A 15,288-nucleotide genomic window follows, 5' to 3' on the forward strand; every position below is an offset into this window, starting at 1 on the left:
AAGACCTCAAGGAAACCTTTGATACCCTTTGCTCTTACAACATGAAGCTAAATCCAAACAAATGCGCATTCGGGGTGACGGCTGGAAAGTTCTTAGGGTTTATGGTGTCTCAGAGAGGTATAGAGGTCAACCTAGACAAGATACGGGCAATAATGAAGATGACACCGCCAACAAACATCAAAGAAGTACAACATCTCAACGGCAAAGTAGCTGCACTAAACAGGTTCATCTCAAGATCAACGAAAAAATTCCTACATTTCTTCCACACATTGAAAAAGTCCTTCGAGTGGATAGTAGAGTGTCAACAGGCATTCGAAGACTTGAAGTCATACCTGTCCTCCCCACCATTATTGAGTCCTTCCAAGCCAAGGGAAGATCTATTTCTCTATCTGATCGTCTCTCTGGCAGCTGTTAGTGCAGCCTTAGTCAAAGAAGAGGACAAGATACAAAAGCCCGTATACTACACTAGCCGGGCACTCCGAGGCATAGAAGAGAGGTACCCCCTGATAGAGAAGCTCACCTACACATTAGTGATTGCAGCGTGTAAGCTCAAGCCATACTTCCAGGCTTACACTGTGGTTGTCCTAACAGAAAAACCTCTACGAAAAGCAATAAGCAGCCTTGAAGCTGCTAGACGAATGGTGTTATAGGCAGTTGAGTTGAGTGAATTCGACATACAGTATCGCCCACGAATGCATGGTCCGACTCGATTTCCCTACAACCAATAATGAAGCTGAGTACGAAGTGTTGATAGCAGGACTAGATCTCGCCAAAGTAGTAGGAGCTGCGAATGTGGTCATGTATTATGATTCCTAAGTAATCACTAGTCAGGTTAATGGCAACTATAAATGTAAGGGTGAACGAATGAAGAAGTACCTTGAGCAAGTGAAGAATCGAGTAAACAACCTCCAAGCAAAGTTTGTTCAAATCCCAAGGGAGGAGAACGAGTACACCGACCGTCTTGCCAAGGCTACATCAGTAGAACAGATGCTCATCCCTAGTAAGGTACTATCATTTGTTCAAATCTCACCATTGATAGACAACATCAGTATGCAGGAGATAGGTTCCAAGAACGATTGGATGACACTTATAACCTCTTACTTGAAGGACGGCGTGCTACCCGATGACAAGGAGGCTGCAAGGAAGTTGAAGGTTCAAGCAGCACAGTTCGTGCTGATTAAAGACATCTTGTACAAAATGGGCTTCTCCCGTCCATACCTGAGGTGTCTTATCCCAGAGGAGGCAGACTATGTCATGCGAGAAGTCCACGAAGGAGTTTGCGGAAACTATTTTGGATCATGGTCCTTAGTACACAAACTAATTTGAACGGGATACTATTGACCAACCATGTAGAAAAACACCGTCACATATGTCAAAGCTTGCGACAATAAAATACATACAAGTTTGGTTTGAATCAATGCTATTTCATGGCAGAGAACAAGAAATAGACACAACTTATATCCAAAAAATAATTATGTGTCACTTTCATGTAAAACTTGTAGAAAAGTTTAATCTTTCGTAACAATTTCAATAAACACATCAAGAAAATTTTGTGGAACTCAAGTGTTTGTGAATATTGACTACAACCCCTGTATGACACAAGTCCAAAAAATAATCATTAGTCACTTTGATGTCAGAAAGGAATCTTAACTTCTCGTACGAAATTTAATAAAGATGTCTTGTATGAAAGGGAATTGTATGGTGCTTAAGTGTCCACGGGTACCAACAAATTCGTGGTCGCTTAATAGTTGATGTGACTGAAAAATAATAATGCTTTCGGATATTTGACTAATAATACTTGTTGATGTTACTTTTGCTTTTTATGCCAGCCTAACTAGTGGATAATGGATATTTCTAGTGCAACATGCAACTTATATGCAAATTTAACCATGAAAACAGGTTATTGTAATTGCAGGATGAGAGTCAAGATGGGCACGATGGATCATACATAGAGTACTATATGAGGGAACACCAAGGCTCTTCTGTCAATGAGGCTAGAGAGAAGGTTGTCAACAAGATTTCAGACGCATGGAAGCGACTTAACAAAGAGTGTCTGTCTCCAAATCAATTTCCAGAAACGTTCACTAAGGCTTCTCTTAATCTTGCAAGGTTAGTTCCTTTGTTGTATAGTTATGACGACAAGCATAGCCATCCAAGCCTTGAGGCTCATATGAAATCCATGTTTTATGAGAGTGTGACTGTGCAAGGCATCCAAAAATAAAATAAAAAAAAAAAAAAAAAAAGCTTTTATTACTATAAAACTTATATATACCTAATTATATTAATAAAATAAGCATAAGATTTGGAAAAGTGTTCATTTATCACTAGCCTCTGAGCACACGCTCATGGGCGAGCTCAAAATCTTTTTTTTTATTTTTTATTTTAAAGATTAATAATTTTTGATAGGCCAAGAATGTATTGACCATTTAGGTAAATTAACCAATTAATTAGCCCAGTGAATTAATTAAGTCAATTTAACATACAATACGCGTAGTAGCACAAACAAATCATCAAATAACTAAATGCAGTAAAAATTAAATTTGACACGGGTGATTTGTTTATGAATGGGGAAAACCATCGAGGCAAAACCACACTGGGTGAATTTAAGGTCACCACTCCTGAGAATCTATTGTAAAGTTGTGATTTACAATTATGTGTTTTGTTGGCTTTAATTCCGTGTCAAATTTGATTTTAATTTTATTCAATCTTTTGTACCTTGTATTTATTGTGGGATTTGATTGTAAGGGTTATGTGATAGAGAGAAAGAGTATGAAGACTCCTGAAGAGGTTTTCGCATGTATTTCACGACTTAGCATCTCGCGAAATAATACATGTGTCCTGCACATGATTGGAATGAAAGAGTCAGTACAGATGGAGACAGCTGTGTCTCGCAAGTATCTCGCAGGTAAGGCCTTCGCACGAGACACTCGCGAGACATTTTGTTTTGCCAAATTGTACTATCTGATACACACTTTTTGTACCCACATTATATACACTCACATTACTCACAAATTTTAAGGAGTGTTTCTGAGAGAAAACCCTAACCAAACACCTTGAGAGTTAGAGATTGTTATACCCACAATCCTTTACACAATAGCTTGTGGATTTTCCTCAACTCCTATCTTTCCATTTCCATACCATTGAGAGGTTGATAGCCCAAACACTTATCACACCCTTTCAGAGTGTCAAGTGATAGTTTGGTGTTGCTGGGAAGCATTGGAAGAAGCCAAGGATGGCAGATGCAACATGGAACTTGTTGCGGGATCTGAAGAGCTAGACAAGACACGGTTCCAAGAAGCCTTGTTGGAGTAGGAGCTTGGAGGGCTTAGGTATAGCAGGTAGATTAGGCTTGGAGGGTCTCTTGCTAACCCATGTATCCCAACTGATTGTTTAGTAGATCGATTACTGCTTAAAGAGCGGCGGAGAGGTTTTTCGTTGAGTTCTTCAGTTTCCTTTTCAATAACACATCGGTATGTTATATGTGTTTGCATTCTTCTTCCCTACTCTTTTACATTTCATTTTACTGCTATGATTATATGAATATGTGTTAGAGTAGCTTGTTTGTTTATCTGCTCGCATTTACACTATTCTGCACTTAGAATTAAGTTAGTGTAAAATCTATCGAGCCGTAACTTTAATTTGGGGTCTAAATAGCTCTTGTGTTTTTAACACATTTTCGAGTTTATCAGAGCGGGTACACTTTTTGTGGTTTAAATACCTAAGTGTGATCCTTGACCCCTTGTGTTTATTTGCCATGGATAGTGCTTTGTATGCTTCTATACATGTTTTGGATGTTGATGAATGTAACATGTCATGTGTTTATGAAAATGCCTCTATGAGTGATAATCCTCATGATTGTAATGCTATGTTACATGAATCTTTGGGTGTTGTTGATATTCCAAATGAAAAAACTCTTGAAGAAAAAGGCTTAAGAAGTTTCAAAAGAATTCGAGCAAGTTATTTTGTGAAAATGATGATTTGATTGCTAAGCTCAATGAATCCAACAAATTGGTTAAGAAATATAAGAATCTTGCTGAAATTTCTCTTGAAAAGTCGAAAGAGTTTGAATGTTTGAATATGGACTTGGATGCTAAACTTGTTTTGTCTAACAAAATTGTTGATAAGCTAAAATGTGAAAATAAATCTCTAAAGATGCATGCCAAGTGTTTGATTGCTAAACCTATTGCTAATAAGGATGAAATTATTTGTTGCAATCATGTTGTGGTACTTGATTGTGTGCTTATTGTGTGTTCTACCTCAAAGGACAAATCAGTGTACATTCCTCCACATAAAAGAAATCAAAAAGTGGAGAGAAAGGCTATTAAGCCTAAGCCTCTGTTTAGGTCCCATCCTAGGGAATTGAGTGGATCTAAGGTTGTTCCTACTTGCCACCATTGTGGTGTGATTGGTCACATAAGACCCCAATGCCCCAAGTTAAAGAGAGAACAAACTCATGTTGCTAGATCCCTTCCCAAAAGACCTAGTGGACCTAAACACATTGTTTGTCACCATTGTGGTGCTTTTGGTCATCTAAGACCTCATTGTTCTAAGTTTCATGCATTTAAAAGAATCAAAAGAAAAGAGAAACTTGAGCTTTTTGGAAGTTGTGCTGTGCAAGGTAAACCGAATTTGAGTGATAATAGCATGTTGTCAAAGAAAGTGTTTAATTCTATGTGTATCTCCGATTCTCATTCTTCCAGCCCTCGTCTCACTTCTCATGAGACACTCATTCCAAACAATTGCTCTATTTGGATGAGGAAGGGTTCCTATGGTTGAGCCTTTGCTCTTTGTGGTCATTGATCTAATTCTTTCGATCTTTGTAGGACCCTTCATGCATTAGTTGCTTCACTGTCATGAATTTATGCATCATGCATCTTTTTATATATCTTGTTTTGATTGTTTTTGCATTTGATCTTACTTTCAAGCTTTTGTTTTTGTGTGTGTAAAAATTCAAAAACCTTAAAAATTGAAAAATCTTCAAAAAGTTTGATCGCTTGTGTTGTGTATATCACATGTGAGTTTGGCCTAGTACCTTCGTACTAATGTCGTAGTGCATTTACGAGCTTAGCTTGTTATGTATGCACATATATCTTTGTGGGAGAAATCTTTGATAGTTTTTAGACCCCTTAAAACAATTTATTTAACCTAGGTAATTAGCCAAGTTGTTACTTAGTTCAAATTAATAAGTCTAGGTTATCATAATAACAAAGATCAAACCAAGCAAAGCAGCGGAAAATAAATAACACAAGATATGATCACCCAGGAAAACCAAATCGGTAAAAAACCTGGGGAGGATTTAACCTAACTATCCTCAAGGTAAAAAGAAAATCCACTAAAAAGAATCGAAGTTCATACAATAAGACTTACAAGCCCCCACGCTCGACTTCTTATTGCTACTCACTAGTAAAACTTACTGACACGACCACGTGCAAACTCCAAATCCACGGACTCCTTTTTTTGGCCTTTGCAAAACACAAACACCCCCATTTGTGACTTTGAGATCCCACTCAAAGGTTTAGCAACACAAACTCTCCTGTTTGTGACTTCAAGACCACCCTTGAAGGTTTGGATCATCAACACCTTTGATGACTAGAGAAGGCAGCAACTTCTACAATACCAAATCTTGAGATTCTTCAAGGAATAGCACCGGTAGAAGATATAAGAAAGCTTTCTAGGAACAAAACCCTAAATACAAAAGAGGCACACTCTTTTCTCTCTGAAAAGCCACATAAAAACGTGCTTAGGGTTTCCTTTATATACTAGGAGAAGTAGATTAGAAACCCTAATCCTAAATGGGCTTGAACTGCTGTTTGGGCTTAATTAAAATTCTGCAGATACGACTTTCAATCGATCGAGCCTGTCTTTCAATTGATCAAACCAGAAAGATTATGAAATCTTCTTTTTGCAGCTTGTATGTTCTTGAATCTTGTCTTGAATCACTTTGAGCATTGTCTAATAATACCTATAGACTCTAAGATCTATATCTAGGCAAGTTTGTGTTCACGATTTGCCAATCGTTCTAAACATTTAGAACCTAACAAACTCCCCCTTTGGCAATTCGTGACAAAACTTTCATACAAAATGAAATGCTCAAATACAAGAACAACCCAATACAATAAAATGCCCAATTACATCACAAATCCCAATCTAAGACTCCTAACCTAGAAGTTGCCAATAAGAGGTAGAAGGTCTTGATCAGAATGTACTTGTCTTTCCTGAAACACTCAACAAACACATCACTGCATGTGTGGAAAGAAAGACATATAAACAATTATATGAAACAAAATATAAAAAATAAAGGTAAATTCTAACTCTCCCCTTAAGTTAGATACATCAAAAAGTTTTTATATTCTCCCCCTAAACAAAACAAATAGGTCATCTATGTCTCCCCCTTTTTGTCACGTATTGACAAAGACTACCTAATCAGAAGGTAGATAGAAAACATACGCAACAGAGTAAGAGAAAATAAAGACAACTCCCCCTATGAAGAGCAACAACTCCCCCTAAGAACCACAAAGGTTAAAAAAATTATCCCCCTATAAAATTAGGAAAAACAAAACAAGTTTTGGGAAAAACAGTTTTGGGGAAAAATAAAGGGAGTGGGGATAAAAAAAGACACAAACCAATTTTAAAAAAACTAAGTTGAGGATACACATGAAGAAAAGTTATTCTCTCTTTCAATAAAATGCAAACATGGCACTATGTGTCCCAGAAACAGTTGCATGAGTAGAGAAAATATTTGCACATTGATTATCCATCATATCTCTTAAGAAAAATATTTTCTATAGTTCACACATAAAAAAGGCATATACTAGATAGTACATAACTCAAAAATTAATCAATCAATTTTTTGATCAAGTTGAGTACCCAATGTAGCAAAGTGTATGCATGTTATGTGTGAAAACAATGAGAGATATGACTGCAAAACTGCAAGATGGATACAAAAACAATGCAATGCATGTGAATCCTAAACATAAATGATGCATGATAAAAGTTTGGTCAAAAACTCAGAAACTCCTCAAAGCATAGTATTTCATGAATAAAATGCATGAGTATGAGACGAAAAGTTTTTCAAAAACACTTGAATTCAACCCAGATCTTCCAAAAACAAGTTTTTCAACCAATTGTCCTCAAAAACTCAAACATTAAGCACATTTTGCATCAAAATCAAAGAACTTTAATCTTGGATGACCACAACAAGATCACACACAATATAATGTACCAAGTTTAGCAAAGAGTAACTTGTGTAGTGTGTGCAACTAGCAAAAACTTGAAAAACATGTGAGGTGATATGTAAATAGAAATCAATCACAATTTCTACAAAATTCATCACATAGAATTTGAAAGAGACTATCACCAAAAGAGTTACATCATATAACTCTCACATCTCCTAGAAAACAAGTTTGAAATCATGTAAGTTTCTTAATTTGCCTCATAATATACACACCAATTTTATTTGATTGATTTAACATTAAGTCCAATAATGTACACACCAATTTTAACATTTAAATCGAGGCTACACCTTATGTTCTTTTTGTGCATGTGCTACACTTTCTTGAGCACAAAATCTTACGATATGCACTAAGGTGTTCATGATTGGCTAATAAACAATGGTGAGATGGTTATTTATGCCTTTCTCAAAAGGTTCAAGTCCGACAGTAATGAAAGTTCAAAAACGTGTATAAACACCCTTGAACGTTTAGATCCCCAAATTACAACTTAACCAATTCAAGCATTATGTCAAACAACAAGTGTGCGGAAACTTAACATAAGCTATAATATAGAATTGGTAAAAACTATCTAAGCCAAATTAAAATACAATCTACAGCAGATAATAAAAAGGCAAATATAGAGAGAAAGGAAGATGCAAACACAAAGACAACACGCGATGTGTTATCGAAGAGGAAATCGAAGCTCTCGGCGTAAAACCTCTCCGCCGCCCTCCAAGCGGTAAGCAATCCACTAGAAAATACAGTTGGGGTACATGGACAGCAATAGACCCTTCAAGCCTAATCTACCCAGTGCACCTAAGCCCTCCAAGCTTCTTGCTCCAACGAGGTTGCGCCGAACCTTTTTCTTTTCTAGCTTCCCGGATTCCGCTACTAGACCGTAGCATCAACCAATGAAGATTGGTTCCTTCCTAACTGCTTCCTAGAAATCCAAACAGCTGTCTCACAGTGATGATGATGGTGAGAACCAGGTTTGGTATAATGCCTCTCAAGGATTTGACAATGGAGAGGAAGAGAGTTGAGGAATTTGAAGACTCTAATGTATAGATTGTGGGTGAGTCAATCTTGTTTTTCTTTAGGGTTTCTCTCTCAAATTTCTCTCTGGAAGCTCTCTTACAATCGTGGGTAAAAGGGGTATTTATACTGGAGTGTGAGAGGAATGTGAAACGTCAGGTTTTACAAAACAGGGGTGTCTCGCGGCTTGACTAAGTCGCGAGATCTAGTCGCGAGATAACCGTATGGCCAGTTGTCCTGTTTTGTCCTGTAGTGCTCCAGCTTGCATGACTGTTCACCTTCCAGCATGCTTGGCACGTGTGCTGCGTCTGGCGGCTTGCAGCCGCGAGTCACCCGCGAGGCCAAGCCGCGAGTCTCTGTTTTCTTGCACACTCTTGAGCAATCTTCACTCTATCTCACTCACTACCCTTACATCAAACCCACCTAAATACAGGGTTACTAAATGCTGAATTACAAGCAAATTTGGCACGGAATAAAGCCAATTAGATGGTTGAATAAATTCAACCTTACAAGTAAAAAACATGTGACTTCAAGATCAAGACAAAGTGATCAAAAACTATAAACATCTCCCACACAACATGCACTACAAAGCTTCAACTAGTAAAGTGCAATAAGTAAGCTCATCAAAATTAAACAAGGTACATAAACTTGTTATGTAAAGATAATATAGTCAATCTTTGATTATAAATCCAAGATGTGAAATACAAAACACAAAAATCTTTTTGGTTTTAAAAAATTTATGACCAAAAACAAAAAGCACACATTATACTAAATGAACAATGCAAATGCAATGCATGACAGTGCTTAACCAAGCTATAGAGGGTACACAAACAAGAAATATCAATTTCTTAATTAACCCATGAGTACATGTACAAACCAGTACATACTCATACAAAATCAGAAATAGCTTAGTACTTATATAACACATACTATTCAAGTTTCTCCACAATGTCAAGCATGTTCTAAATCAAGAGAGATATCATAATTCATGTAATCCTCAAGAAAAATAAAACAAGACTCAAAATAAAATATTTTTGTCTTTTTGAAAAAATTTTCAATGTTTTTGGTTTTTTTTTTAATTAAATAAAAAACATTCTAAAAGAAATAAAACAACCAAAAACAAAAACAAGACATGTCCATAAACAATTGAAAGAATTAAATTAGGGACAAGTCAGCAACACTCACCTTAGAGAATTTTTTCTCACCCATATAGCACGAGTCTTCGGCTTTGTAGGTGAAAATCCATGAGAAGCAGAGTGTATTTGAGGGATTACACCAATTTTCTGAGAAAGACTAAAATCCTGCAAATTCCTTTCATAAGCCAACAAGCTTAAATTTTTCAAAATAATATGAAACAATTTATATGGACTTATGGCAGGAGAAATATCATCACAAATCCTATATTGAAACACAGAATGCTTAAATTTCAGTTTATGACAATTAGGACAAATGTGACCAGAGACACCACAAAAGTGACAAACAGGAACAAATTTAGGAACATCAGTATTCCTAACAACAAGTCTAGTCTCAGATTTTGGTTTTTGCCTCAACAAAGAACAATTTGGTTTAATATGACCAACAACACCACAAAGGTGACAAGTAGGCACAAAAACAGATTTATTATGCTCTCTAACAGTAGGTTTAGACTTAGGTTTAGAAACTTCAGCGTCTACATCAGAACTTTTACCTTTGTCTAACCTAGCAAAAAAAGTCTTTTCTTTATTATTCCTCTTAAAAGGAGGGATATAAACTTTCTCAACTTTAGGCTTAAGAGAGACAGAAACACTTCTGTTATCAACAGTAGACTTGGTACAAGTCAAATTTTCAATTTTAGCTTTAGATTCAACTAATTCTTGTTCTAAGCTTTTCATCTTCCCATCTTGAGAGGAAAATTGATTTCTAAAAAATTCATTCTTTTTATTAGATTCATCTAATCTAACAATCAATTCATCTTTTTCAAGATTAGCCAATTTTAACTCTTCCTTGAATTTCTTAACAATTTTAATAGATTTCAATAATTCCTTACGAAGAGTTTCACAGGCATCAGTAAAATCAACAGAAGCATGAGCAGACACATGATCAAAAAAACACTTCAAATTATCTATGACAACAGGGGTTAAGGATCAGCTCTTAGATCAAAAGATCTAAAACAAAAGAGAAACTCGCTCTGATACCACTTGATGGTTTTTAGACCCCTTAAAATAATTGATTTAACCTAGGTAATTAGCCAAGTTGTTACTTAGTCCAAATTAACAAGTCCAGGTTATCACAATAACACTTACTGACACGACCACGTGCAAGCTCCGAATCCACGGACTCCTTCTTTCTTTGGCCTTTGCAAAACACAAACACTCATGTTTGTGATTTTGAGATCCCACTCAAAGGTTTAGCAACACAAACTCTCCTGTTTGTGACTCTAAGACCACCCTTGAAGGTTTAGATCATCAACACCTTTGATGACTAGAGAAGGCAGCAACTTTTACAATACCGGATCTTGAGATTCTTCAAGGAATATCACCGGTAGAAGACATAAGAGAGCTTTCTAGGAACAAAACCCTAAATACAAAAGAGGCACACTCTTTTCTCTCTGAAAAGCCACATAAAAATGTGCTTAGGATTTCCTTTATATACTGGAAGAAGTAGATTAGAAACCCTAATCCTAAATGGGCTTGAACTGCTATTTGGGATTAATTAATATTCTGCAGATACGACTTTCAATCGATCGAGCCTGTCTTTCGATCAATCGAACCAGACAGATTATGAAATCTTCTTCTTGCAGCTTGTATGTTCTTGAATCTTGACCAGAATCACTTTAAGCATTGTCTAATAATACCTATAGACTCTAAGATCTATATCTGGACAAGTTTGTGTTCATGATTTGCCAATCATTCTAAACATTTAGAACCTAACAATCTTGATATCTATGTGTGATTGTTGTAAATAGATCTTTAAGCTTGTCATAAATGATTGGTCAATAGTCTTAATGGTCTTGATACTTGTATAAACTTGCGCCTATATCTCTTCTCACTTTATTTTTATGTTTTTGCTATAGAGCTCACCAAATGTAAATCTCCAAATGAAAAGAGATAATGAGCTGCAAAAGCCTGTCGCACATACTAGTATTTGACTAGGAAAAAGGGAAAGCGACTTTTGTATTAAAATGCATGGTGCTTAAAAAGCCAAAGGCTAACTCTACATGTTGAAATATCAAAAATTTCAAGCACCGATCTCAAAAAGAGATGTATTATTCAAAAAGGATCAATTGTAATGTATTATGCAGAAGCCAAATGAAAAGCTTCTATGAATTGTAATCATTCTCTTGTAGGGAGTCATATATGTTCATTTCTATAATTGAGATAGTCCACTTGATTCCGTACCAGTTGTGTATGACTTGATTGAATTGATCATTGAAGCTTCACTCTGGTCTAAGGACTATTCCACATTTGATACTCACCCATAACACACATGACTTCAATTCAATTAATACTTTGTTAGGTTCTAAAGTTTAGGACTTTGTGTATTTAGAACTCTAATTTGTATTGTTGGCAAAACATGATCAAAACAATGTGTTTAGAAGTGTTTAAAGCTAGCTCAAAGTTATATGTCAATGTAAAGTTGGAATCGAGTGTAAAGCAGAAAGCACTGTGGCTTTCGGCCTGGCTCGATTAATCGAAACTTAGGCTCGACCGATCGAAGCTCGGGCAGATCGCTTTTCTGCAGAATTTTTCAACTCAGCCCTAGTTGTTTTAAAACATTTTTAGGATTTCTTATTTGTCCTAAGTATAAATGGAAAACCCTAGCCACGTTTTAGTGTTGCTCATATTGCGGTTTGTGTAAATCTCTTGTGAGATCTAGAGGAGCTTTCCTTTACACAAACTTAGGGTTTTCAAGGAGTAGATATTATCTATACCTTGATGATCAAAACAGTTGCTGCTATTAAAGTTTAAAGAATACACAAGCGGGGGTGCTTGTAGCTGGTGGGAATCCAAGAAAGAAGAAGTCCGTGGATTCAGAGCTTGCACGTGGTCGTGTTAGTAAGTTTTACTGGTTGGTAGCATTAGGAAGTTAAGCGGGGGTGCTTGTAAGTCCTTTTGTATGAACTTCGATTCTTTCAAGATAGTGGATTCAAGTTTACCTTGAGGATAGTTAGGTCAAATCCTCCCCAGGTTTTTACCGGTTTGGTTTCCTAGGTGATCATATCGTGTGTTATTTATTTTCTGCTACTTTGCATGATTTGATCTTTATAATTGTGATAACCTAGGCTTGCATAATTGGACTAAGTAACAACTTGGCTAATTACCTAGGTTTAATCAATTGTTTAAGGGGTCTAAAAACTGTCAAGTGGTATCAGAGCGGGTAGCTCTTTTGTTATTGATCCTTTGATCACTGAGCTGATCCTTGACCCCTGTTGTCATGGAACACGGACACTCTCTAGTTATTCCTCCTCACTTTGATGGGAATAATTATGCTTACTGGAAAGTAAGGATGAAAACTTTCCTGAAATCCATTGATGAGAGGGTGTGGAACTCCGTTGAATATGGATGGGAGAAGCCCACTACTCCTGTTAGTGAGTGGCAAATTTCTCAGAAAGAAGCAGTTTCGTTTAATAGCAAGACTATGAATGTGATTTTTTAATGCTGTTTCTATGGAGGAATTTAAGAGAATCTCGAATGTTGAGATCCCTCATACTGCTTGGAATATCCTCCAGACTGTGCATGAAGGCATAAAGGCTGTCAAAATAAATAAATTGCAGCAATTGACTTCTAAATTTGAAAGCATTAGAATGTCCGATGATGAATCTTTTGATGAATTCTATGCTAAACTGAATGATATTGTTAATTCTACTTTTAACTTGGGTGAAATCTATGATCAACCTAAAATTGTTAGGAAGATTCTTAGATCTTTGACTGAGGACTTTAGACCCAAGGTGACTGCCATTACTGAAAGCAAGGATATGGACTCCATCCCTGTTGATGAGCTTGTAGGATCTCTTCAATCCTATGAGTTGGATCTACCCAAAACTACCAAATCCAAATCAATGGCTCTTAAGTCAGTTGATGATGTTGATAGTGGTGGATTTGATGATGAGCTCTCTGCTACAGAGATTGCCTATCTTGCCAAGAATTTTAGAAACTTTTTCAGGAATAATAATAGAAAGGCAAGAGGCACAAACACTGCTGAACCTATAAATTTTAGGAAGCATGATCCCACTAAGGTTAATAACAATGATAAACCTAGAGAAAGAGTAGGTCAAACTTCCAATAATTCTTTGGGCTCTCAATGTTTTGGATGTTAAGGGTATGGACACATGAAATTTGAATGTCCAACCTATTTGAAGTCTATGGGTAAGGCCATGGCTGTAACCCTTAGTGATGGTGAAGTTTCTGATCATGATTCTGATTGTGATGAGAATGGAAACTTTATTGCTTTCACTACTACTGCTGTAGTTGATGAGAGCATATCTGTTGAAGAGAACCCTTCTGATGGGGAACTCTCTGAAGATGCAGATCTTCAAGAGGCCTATAACAAACTTTGCAAAATTGCTGCAAAGGATGCTATGAATGTTGAACTTGGCCTAAAGAAAATTGAATCTCTTGAGCTTGAAAAGAAAAATTTGCTTATTAAATTGTTTGATGCTAATGACCTTTTGAACAATGTGAAAACTGAAAACATGCTCTTGCTTGATAAAGTTAAATCTTTGGAACTTGATTTATCTGTTGCTAGATCTGCTAGTTCTAAACTTGATCAAATGCTGAGTGTTCAAAAGTTGTCTTCTGACAAAACTGGTTTAGGTTATGTTGATAGCATCTGTGTGTCCGCTCTCCATTCCACTAAGTTTGTTCCTTCATCTTCTTCTTCTGAACCTTCTGTGAGTGAGATAGTGAGTGAGACTGTCAAACCCTCTGTGAGTGAGGTTGCTAAACCCTTAGAAGGTTCATCATCTAGGAAGATTAGGGTTGATCTGAAAGAATCTAAGCCTAAGAAGCCTATCTTATCTAAGGACAAGACACATGATAAACCTGCATGGGTTTGTCACTTTTGTGGAAAGACTGGACACATACGTCCAAATTGCTACAAGCTGCAAGCTACAAAGAGAGCAAACAAACCAAAAGTACATGTGCCTCAAGCATTTGATCCTATGGTACTTATTGGTGATTTGGTAAAGGCTTTAAACCTTTATTCCAATCCTGGAGTTGGTAATCATTCTCAAGTGAATAAGAACTCCAATGCTCGTGGTGCATCTAAAAAGTTTTGGATGCAAAAGACTCAACCTAACTGAGTCTTTCTGACATGGTCCTTGTGCTTCATTGCTCTACCCTTTGTGACCATTGTTCTTTGGTTGTATTTTTTTTGTCTCTAGGATTTGCATATCATAACATTCATGCATTTCATTCTAGGTATTTTTTTTTATTAAAAAAAAAAAAAAAAGGAAAAAGGAAGCACATTTTGTTTTGCACTATTCTTCTTGGTTTTTGAGAACAAGGTGGGTCAATTTATTTTCACATAACATGTCTTTTGTACCTTGTTTAGCTTTGATGAGCTTATTTATTGCGCTTTACTAGTTCAAGATTTGTAGTGCATGTTGTGTGGGAAAGATGTGTATGGTTTTTTATTACTATGTCTTAATCTTGAAGTCACATGTTTTTAAATGTTGGACTTGAACTTTTAGAGAAAGGCATAAATAACTATCTCACCACTGTTCACTAGCCAATCATGAACACCTTAGTGCATATCATAAGATTTTGTGCTCGAGAAAGTGTAGCACATGCACAAAAAGAACATAAGGTGAAGCTTCGGTAAAAGTGCTTAATTCTTAAAATCCAATTGGTGTGTACTATTAGGCTTGATGCCAAACTCACATAAACTTAAAATTGGAATGTATATTATGAGGCATATATACAAGAAACTTACATGATTGCAAGCTTATGATCTAGGAGATGTGGGAGTTATATGATGTAACTCTTTAGGTGATAGTCTCTTTTAAATTCTTTGTGATGAATTTTGTAGACTTTGTGATTGATTGCTATTCACATATCACCTCACA

This window comes from Quercus lobata, chromosome 5 (assembly GCF_001633185.2).
Source record: "Quercus lobata isolate SW786 chromosome 5, ValleyOak3.0 Primary Assembly, whole genome shotgun sequence".
Classification (NCBI taxonomy): Eukaryota; Viridiplantae; Streptophyta; class Magnoliopsida; order Fagales; family Fagaceae; genus Quercus; species Quercus lobata.